Raw genomic sequence first — 10,613 nt, forward strand, 5'->3', positions numbered from 1 at the left:
CAAGTATTCAAGTCAAAATTGAGATCTGAAATTAGAAAAGATAAGTTTGCGTCAACAATTAGGTCATATCATTGTTACTCTCTAAAAATTGTAGTAGTGAAATAAATATCTTAACAGAGTTGGCTTAACAACTATTTGTAAATCCTCTAACAAGGTGGAATTTCTACTTGAAGTGTCTTGAAGACCTCTAATAAGGCCACTCCTAATAGGATGATTAAAACCTCTAATAGGGTCACATCTAATAATGTGTTTTCTAACCTTTAACAGGGTTGACACCTAATAGGCCTCAATTCAGAAGAGTGAAAAAATAGTAACTACTTACAATTGGTGGTTTTTTCCAAATTGGGTTTCCACATTAAATATTGGTGTCACGTGTGTTCATGTTATTTATTTTATGTGTATGCAACTAAGTTAATTAAGGCTAATCATATTAAACACCTAAAGATTTGAAGGCTTAATAGTTACTGAGTTACAACATTTTCAAGTGTAAATTGAGTACATATGTGTTTCTTGACTTACACCCAAATATTATTTATCAATATTTATGTTTTGAATTATATTAAAATTTAAGGGATTTGGGATTTATTTTTGTGGTAGCTAATTCACCCCTCCCCTCTTATTTACCCCTCTTATATTTCCAACACCTTTTTCTTTATAAAAGTTGACATAGGTTTTTGTTTTTACCATGTAAAATATAGTATGCAAGATAATAACATCCACACATGAAAATAACACTTTCACACCAAGATTTAATATGGAAATAAAATTTGCAAAATACCACCAAGTAACATGTTACCAACTTTCCATTCTTCGAATGTGAGCTCAATTAAGAACCAAGCCTATTAAAGGTTATAAAACACACCTTTAAATGTGACCCTATTAAAGGATCTAATCACCCTATTAGGAGTGGCCTTTTTAGAGGACATTAGAACATTCAATTAGAATTTCACCTTGATTAAAGGATTTTAGACTAATACAATGGTTAGAATGTACTAGTAGATTTGATCTATAAAGTACAACCCACTTTGCAAATTTAGATCTTTAATTGCTCATCAGCTAGTTCATTGACTAGCCTTCATTGACATCTCTATCATTTATTTTATTGGCATCTCCTCAAGTAATCACTAGTAAAAAATTCTTCACACTTCACCTCTATTGTTCTCTTCATAAATTCTCCTTAAGATCATCAATCAACAATGAAACAACCCCTAAAAATTCATTCCTTATGCCTCCTTAAATAGATAATTTTCATATTTTGCCACTTAAACATTATCATTGATCTTAGGGTTTGGTCAAATTCATTGAACCCTTCAATCTTTTTGTTCTCCTTCTAGAAATTTATGATCAAATCTTGCCTTTGCTCATGAAAAAAACTCTCCTCATGCATTAGATATGCTATCTCATCAATCATTATCTTCTATACACTTTGAATAATTCAAAATTTCATCTATCCCAACTTCAGAATAAAATATTTCTCCAACTATAAATTTTGTTGTCACATGGAAATCACTATGATCTTCATATTGGTCATTACTCTACATCTTGGCAACTAGTATGCTTTTTCACTTGGCATCGACATGCTTGATTGGTCATTTCTATGCTCGATCACTGCTACATTCCTTCATATAGTTAATCAGCAATAACTAACATTTCACTTGAATTGTTTTTTTTGTCTTATACATAAATTCTTTAATCTTGTGCTTCAACTCCTTCATTGACTATGCAATATTGATACTTAGTCAAGATTATACTTTCAATTTGTTTCAACTCTTAGCTTCACCAAACTATCTTATTCACCTCATATATTGATTGAAAAACACATTATCTTGTCTTCAGGAATAACTTATCAAGTGCCCACTATGTTTCCATGATACCTAACATATCTCAACTCAACCTTCTTTTAGGTCATCTCATGATATCTTTTTTTTCAAATCCACTACATCAATGCCCATTATTTCTATAGGCACCAACACCTAAATCCCCTATTCTTGCAATGGCCTTATGTCTCCCTACAATGACTCAACCTCTTTTGCATGTAAGGCTTGATCTCTTCACAAGGTATAATAAAATCTCTAACGATGGCATAATCAAGTATGATAGGTAGCCACCAATAGATTGATCCATAAAACCTTGCTGCTCTTGTTCTGATCATCCTTCTAAACCCTAGCCCTACTAGTGTAAGAGAACAATTTTTGTGTCTGAATGGATAGTACTCAATCCAACCAATCCAAAGTCTCTGCAACATCCCAAGTCAATGAGCGGGGGGGGAACTACATGGTAAAGCCTCACCTAATGAATTTAGATTCCCTATAAATCCTACACACTCTCCACCTTATGCACCCTCAATCTGATCAATCTTGTTTATGCATGCCCCCCAATAATATAAAAGGGTAGCTTCTCCTTAATAAATCAACCCCAAACTCACAATGGTGGAGACTCTCCCTCTGGTTAAACCATTATGAACCCCTATATTTATCAGGAACATGCACAGGCTACTTATGTAGCTTCAATGCAGGGCCTTAGAATAGTAGGCATTTATTCCTCGGCCTGCCAAGCACACATTATTCTTGTGAAGCCTCGAGTGGTCCCTACTATTCTAAGACCAAAAATTCTAATTCCTGTGCATGCACAAGGATTTTGGTGGCCTTTAGAAAGGTAGGGTGGCCCATAGAATTTGAGGGGCCTCTACCCTGGTGAATTGTAGGGCCCCCCACAATAGAACCCCTGACCCCAAAAAGAATAGTTGAACAGTGATCTACTCCCATATAATTTTAAGGAATGGTAGGGGCCCAAAAAAATTCTAGTTCTCCCTCCCACCAACTATATCCTCCTAAGCACCCCCCCTCCCCCCAGCGTAAGGTTAAGGGGGTGGGACTAGCCATTGCCGGCCTATCCTATAATTTCTAAGGAAATAATCAGCAAAGGGGCCCCTACCCCTACTATATATAAGGTAAGGTAAGGGGAAAATTCCCTATATAATGTGGGGAGGGGTGGCCCCAACTTATTCTATTATTCCAACCCCTTATGATATGATAAGTTGTAGGGGCCATAGAACCATAAAATAGTAGTAGGGGCCAAAACATCAATGGTGTGGGTTTAGGTTTCATGTTGTGTTTATGAGTTGAAGATGCCTTGTACCTAGCATCCAACTAGTGCCCAAAGTGGTATTCCAACCTTTGTTCCCAGTTGGGGCTTGGGTAAGATCAATAATCAAAGCATTCCTGGTATGTAGTTTCTTTCCATGCATCCTTCCATCCAAACTATCTTTTAGAATATATGGAGGAGTCGGCCAACCATCCTTGATCCTACCCTTGCTTAGAGCAAGTAGGAACAAGAAGTCCTGTTTATGTCAGTCACAATTTCATGATTGTAGGTGTGCCCAGCTTGATTGTTGTAGAGAACCAGGGACTAAACATAAGAAATAGGTACATATATTTTAAGGCTTGGAGCATAATGAATTGTAGCGCCTACTATTCTATGGGCAATGAACCCTACTATTCCAAAGGCTTATCATATTGATTCTTCTCAATCAATGGTGGCCTACTATTCTATGGGCCCACTCTATCCCATCTCAATGAGGTAGTTTGGGCGAACACACCAATGGTTGTGGATCTCTCTTGCCTCATGATTCCTACATGCATACACTGATTCTTCCCATATCTCACATGATCCATTAAGGTTTACATTGGGAGAGGATCAATTTTATTTTTCCATATGGTTCAACTCTTGTAGGACCTATGGTTCATAGGAATATAAAGTCATAGAGGCATGGGCAGTTTTGATTCCATGTTATAACTTCTGAATCAATCACTCTACTATGGCAAGGGGATCTAGATGACCCTGCAACAAAGCAAGAAGCAAAGAAGCCATAAGCTAAGGCAAAGCTTTTTCCCCCTATCATTCACAACTTTACCCCGATCTAGTCCTATTTTTATATAGTGCTAAGGTGGAAGATATTTTTTCTCAATCTTTATGTTAATCAAAATCATTATGGTGCAAACTTTGAAGCATAGGTCCATGGCCCCTTACATATAAGACCTATTGCTCATTCAATTTGGGAACCTCATTTTGGTCAACACGTTGTAGGAGCCTTTACCTGAGCTCATGCTCTTGGTCCAATAAATATTTCTTATTCTACTACTTACTAGTGGTCATATACAATTGGTTTACACACTAATGAAGATCTTTATATTGGAGCTTTTTTCTTGCTATTTATTTTTGCTCTCTTTTTAACAACAGGTTGGTTGCATCTACAACCCCAATAGAAACCAAGTGTTTCATGGTTTAAAAATGTTGAATCTCATCTAAATCATTATTTATCAAGGCTCTTCGGAGTCAGTTCTTTGGTATGATATGTGTGCATAAGGGAAAAAGCACTACAAGTTAAAATTGACAACAAAAATGCTTTTTTATAATATAAAAATAAGAATATATAATACATTTTTATTATTTTTAAGGGCTACTTAGAATGGTTGAGGCAAAAAACATCCATCTTGTTTGTCTCTCGATTAGATGTACATTATGTCTAACCAATAGATTTGACATCATTGACAACATAACAGGTTATCCAGTTGTAGTTTCTAACAATCACATAATGACTCATGTTATAATTTTAAAAATCCAAATAACATCATACAAATTCCATCATATAATAAAATAACAAGTTCTATCATGTTTATGTAACTATATAAACATATACAAATATCTCATGGTGTAAAATGTGTTATAAATAATTGAAGAGCTCTCATTCATTTGATCTACAATCCTCTTCACTCTATTTGAAGATAAATAAGATACATAATCTTGGTAGGTCTAATCCTAAGATGCATAACCATGTTGGGTCTTATCTTGAGATACACCATCTTGTGTGTCTTTAACAAAAGTGTATCTTCCCTCCTATATATTATTAAAAGATAATATTAAAAGACTGTATTTGTTTAATACAAATGACTTATAAACAAAAATAAATAGTGAACATTTAAAAATTTAAATTTCAACCATGTTTAGTAATGCCCTTAGTTAAATGAGTAGGTGCACTCTCATGAAAAATGTAAGTGCCTATATTCAAGTCCTATATAAATAACAATTATTAAATTTTTTTAATCCTTGTAAAAGAAATGTATAGAATAGATGCTACAAAATTATTTTTAATCCAAACCAAAAGTGATGATGTCAATGGCTAAATTTGTCTCAATTTCATTATTGTACAAAGGCTCATGGTTGTGTTAACTTGAGAAACATATATAAAGCATGAAACAAACTTGTTTATATATAACTTCTAAACTATATAAAGTATTGACATTGAAAAAAGATCAACCCCACATCTCCCAAGAATCCCTTGCATGCAAACACCTATCACAGAAAGAGAGAAGATAAAGCTACGAAGGTTGGAATTCCTAGATCCACATAAGGCTAACATAGGAGATAATCAATCCCATAATAAATCATTTAAAGAAACAAAATTGATCTTTGGACCTAAAATAATCAAAATATCTACTAGAACTCAAAAAAATAAAAAAATGAATGGGCGTTACCTAGAGTAGGATTTGGAAAATAGAATGTCTCAAGGTATGTATCTTGGAGTGTGAAATAGAACCTTTGAGTTTGACTGCATAAACTCACAAAAAACTAGAATACAAAATCCAAATAAGTTGTACCATCACAATGCACATAGAATCGACTTTATGACAATATCTCATTTGTCAAAATGGAGTCTAGATGAGCAAGTTATGGTAAAAAAACCACAGGTACGTTAAAAAAGAGCTAGAAGGGTAAAATAAAAAATCACTGCATTGGGATCCATGCCAAAATGTCTTTGGAAGCATGCCCACTAGTACAGAAATTACCTTGGGATCCATAACAAACCACATTGGTTTCTATACCAAATTGTTTCAATTTGCATGCCAAAAATATCAATTTTTGCACAAAAAGTCTTGATTTATGTGCCAAAAAATCTCAATTTGCGTGCCAAAAGATCAATTTCCATGCCAAAACTTTATGATTTTGAAGGAAAAAAACTTGATTTCAATGCTAAAAAACTTTGATTTTCACAGCAAAAAATCTTAAAATTGCCACTTCAGGAAACAAGCCCAATCTACAAGCAATAATTTTTTGCCTCAGATTCCAACTATGTCCAAATTGGATAAATTTTAAATGAAAATGGGGCTTTTTTGCACTCGGGGCTCAACAGTGAGGTCCATTTGGGCTGAAAATGCACCAAAAAATTGTGACCTCCTAGATACAATACATAAAAACTCTAAAATATGAAACCTTATGAAAGAGGGAAAAAAAAAAGATCTAAATACTAATGCCAAATATCTTACAAATAGAATAGGGACATGAATATTTGGAGCTCTGTGACTATGTTAAAGTTGATCAAAGATCAACCCCATAGCTCCCAAGAATCTTTCATTTAAACACGTCATAGATGTTGAAAAAAATTGATTAATTGCGTATTGTCTTTGATGCTACACAAAATGTTATATCATTGCCAGTCAGTATATGTCAAGCTCACTCAAGTGATGAAGATAATTTCCTATGTCTACTAAGCATTCCAGATTTTGCTTAGTTCAGAAGACAATGTCAACTGAGTTCACTCAAGTGACAAAGAAAAGTTCACTGAAGGTTAAGTGTTAACCAAACTCACTCGGTTAATGAAGGAAAAGTTGGATGGAACTAGTCTTAACCAAGCTCACTTGATTACAGAAGGAACTTTATGCAAATTCAGCATTAATTGAGCCCACTCAGTTAACACAGCAAAGTCATTTTTGAGTTAGTGTTTACCGAGCAAGGTTAGCTAACAAAGTATTTTCTTGTTTTTGCATATTGAGTTTAATAGTTTGGTTTGCTGGTTCCAGCTGATTGAGGAGATGAATATTAATTATTCCAAATTGTATTCAAGGCAACTTGATAATGTGTAAGATATAAATATAAGGTCAAGTTAAGGATTGAATTTGTCGAAGAGAATAGAAGATTTGAAGATGCTTAGAGGAAGTCAATTAGAAGGATAAGTAGAATATCCTTTTTGAGTGAAAAAATACATTTGATCATAAAGGATCAAGTATACAAGCCAGAATTGAGATCCATAATCAGCAATTCAATTGCATTTGAAATTAGATCATCTCATTGTTACTTTCTAACTATTGTAGCAGTGATCTAAATCTCTTAATAGAGTTGTCTTAACAACTATTTGTAAATCCTCTAACAAGGTGGAAATTATAGATTGAAGTCTCTAAAGACCTCTAACAAGACCAATCCTAATAGGGTGATTAAATCCTCTAATAGGTTCACACCTAAGAGTTTTTTTTAAAACCTTTAATAGGGTTGGCTGGTAATAGGGCTCACTTCAGAAGAGTGAAAATTAGTAAGTAGCTGCAATTGGTTATTTTTCCAAATAGGGCTTACACATTAAATCTTGGTGTCACTTGTGTTCATGCCATTTCTTTCATGTGCATGGAACTAAGTTAAGTAAGTTTAATCACTGATAATATCTTAAGATTTACATGTTAAGGATTTTCCAAGTTAGTATTGCCATTTTAGTTTTTTCTGAGTTACAACCATTTCTAGTGTAAACTGAGTGCTTATGTATTTACCAATAATAGGTAGTTTCAATGAATTTTATGTTGACATCTAAGGGATCTAGGACTTATTTTTACATAACTAATTCATCCCTCCCCTATCAGTTACTCCTCTTATATTTACAACAATTGGTATTAGAACTTCTTGGTGCTTGCAAAGAAAGGTTTTAAGGACCTAAGCCAAAGATCAGGATGTCTTATCGGAGAGGGATTCCCAAGATGAACAAAGATAAATTCTAGGCATGGCAAGAACTTATGAAGTTGCTCTTGGTAACCATTAATGATTTAGGTTTGAAATACTTGGAAAATGGTTACAAGGCTCCTACTAGAACATTCACTATATAAGAGATTTCTAAAAACAAAAATCATAAGATCACGATGATTGATATTGCATCAACTCTCAACTATGCTAAGTTGGGTGAGGTCAAAAGATTGGCTACTAATCATGACATGTAGACCAAACTAAAGGATATCTATGGAGGTGATAATAATTTAAAAAAAGCCAAGACAGAAAGCTTGAGAGATCAGTTTGATCAGATGAAAATGGGACAGGATAAAAACATTGCAAAATATGTTGAGAGAATCAAAGCTAGTGTTAGTTCTATCAAAGTCTTGAGAGGAACAATTGAAGATGTAACCATGGTAAGAAAGGTACTCAGAACCCTTCTTCCTAACTGTGCAATCAGAGTGTCTACTATTCTAGATATGAGATGTGATCCAAATAACAATACAACTTTGGATGCTCTAGTTGGAATATTGACTGCTTTTGAACTAGATAACTATAATAATTATACTCCTCGCTCTAGCAATATTGAATCTAAATTTGAGGACAAGGTATCACTTAAGAAGAAAGCCAAAAATTGTAAAAGGAAAACATCTAAAAGAGAGGAGGAAGATAGTTCTAATAGTGATCTTGAAGCCATTGAAGCATTGCTTGCAAGATGTTAGCACAAAGGAAAAGGAAAGTATAAAGGTAAAATCCCTCTAATCTATTTCTCTTGTGAAGAAGTTGGACACATTGGTGCAAGGTGCCCAAATAGAGAAAACAAATGTGAAAAGAAGCACAAAAAGTACAAAGGAAAGAAGGATTTCAAGAACTTCAAGGTATATAAGGAAAAAGTTAAGAAATCTTATTTTATGGCTAAGGATTCAGATAGTAGTGAAGAAGATGAAATGGTTTATATTGTTGTAAAAGATGAATCTGATGATGAAGGAGATAAAATGACACTTATCTCTCATGTTAGCAAAAATGATACATGGATTATTGATAGTGGCTGCTCACATCATATGACTCATGAAAAAATGAAGTTTGAACATATGGAACATTATGATGGTGGAAGTATGAGATTTGGAAACAATGAACCATGTTGCATAAAGCGAAAAGGTTGTATCTTACTAACCAATGAAATTGGATATGATAATGCATATTGGGTTGAAGGACTAAAGCATAATCTACTAAGTGTGCCATAGTTGAATAACATTAGATTCAAGGTAGAATTCATGAACGAGAAGGCCAAGTTGCTAGATGGAAAAGAAAATCTTGTTGGGTCTGTCAAACAAACAAAAGATAACCTATTCTATGTAATGTCCCATTTCAAGACATTTGATTATTCATCATTTATTTGTATCCATTTCATAATATTTTTTCTTTGATCCATTTTTCATTCTTTGGTATCCTATATTTATATGTGTATCTCCAAGAGTCATGCCCTTTCATTAATAGTAATTATATTATTTATTATTATATTAAATATAATTATATATTATATTTAATTATATAAATCATATTCCTTATAATTAAAAATACTATTTTAATAGGTAATTAAGATGCAATTGTCAATAGTTGATATATGTGTATATATATATATAAATCAATAAAATAGTATTTTAATATCTAATATATAAGTATATATATATTGTATACACGTATGGTTATATGATAATATTTATGATATATATAATAATTTATATTTTAATTTATATATAGTATTAATCATTTTAATTATATATAATACTTATATTATACTTATCCATTACTAAATTATATATGTCAAAATGGTGATATCACAATCCTCCCCTCTCAATTTTGCTTGACCTCAAGCAAAATCATTCATACACAAGCTTCTCCATAGACACAAAACATATTTGCAAAGCCTAAAAGATTTATGAGATATACATCTTAATGAATGATAACATGAAGTAGACAAAAAGTAGACACAACGTAAACAATTGAATGCATGAAGACATGAAGTATACACGATGCAAACAATTGAAGACACAAAGTAAACATGATGTAGACACACAATACACATGTTTATGCAATTCCTTGATTGTGAACTTGCAACCACAAAAAATTATTAGTACACATTTATATATAAATTTTCCTTTCTAGGATTTCCTTATATCAATCCCCCTAAAAAGGTATTTATTGTCTCTATTTAGAGAATACACTGAAATTTGATCTTACAATGACTTGTCAATCAAAAGTATAATATATTACTAATTAATTTATCATTTCTTGAGTATTAGAGGAGAAACTATAATAGGGTGCTCTATTACCCAATCATGGGCCTCACCATTCTCCCTCATTATTGTTATCTGTCTTTAATCATTATCTCTAATATAGTGCCTTGGTATGATGTAGCCCGAGGTATTTTCTCCACCGTAGGCCTTACCTAGTACCCTTGGATGATGTAGCCCAATGCCCATCTCACCACAGGCCATACCTAGTACTTTCAAGTTGTGTCACCTAGCCCATTCCACTATAGACCTTATCTTATCTTGGAAGATGATGACCTTATTGATTTTACTTAATAATATTATTTGTGATAATGATTGAAAACTAATCTCACTTAGAATTCAATATTTAGAATTTTGAAAACCTAATTATATTCAATCATTATTTAATGATAAATATCTAACTCAACAATTATTTGATTATTACTTATTAGAAATCAATTTCATTTCATTGTAACTATTTGATTAGAGTCATTGATAGTGGGTATTAGTCTATTCAATATTTATCACAATAACAAA

The sequence above is a fragment of the Cupressus sempervirens genome, chromosome 5 (assembly GCF_028749045.1).
Source record: "Cupressus sempervirens isolate cs-2001-9-10 chromosome 5, ASM2874904v1, whole genome shotgun sequence".
Taxonomy (NCBI): domain Eukaryota; kingdom Viridiplantae; phylum Streptophyta; class Pinopsida; order Cupressales; family Cupressaceae; genus Cupressus; species Cupressus sempervirens.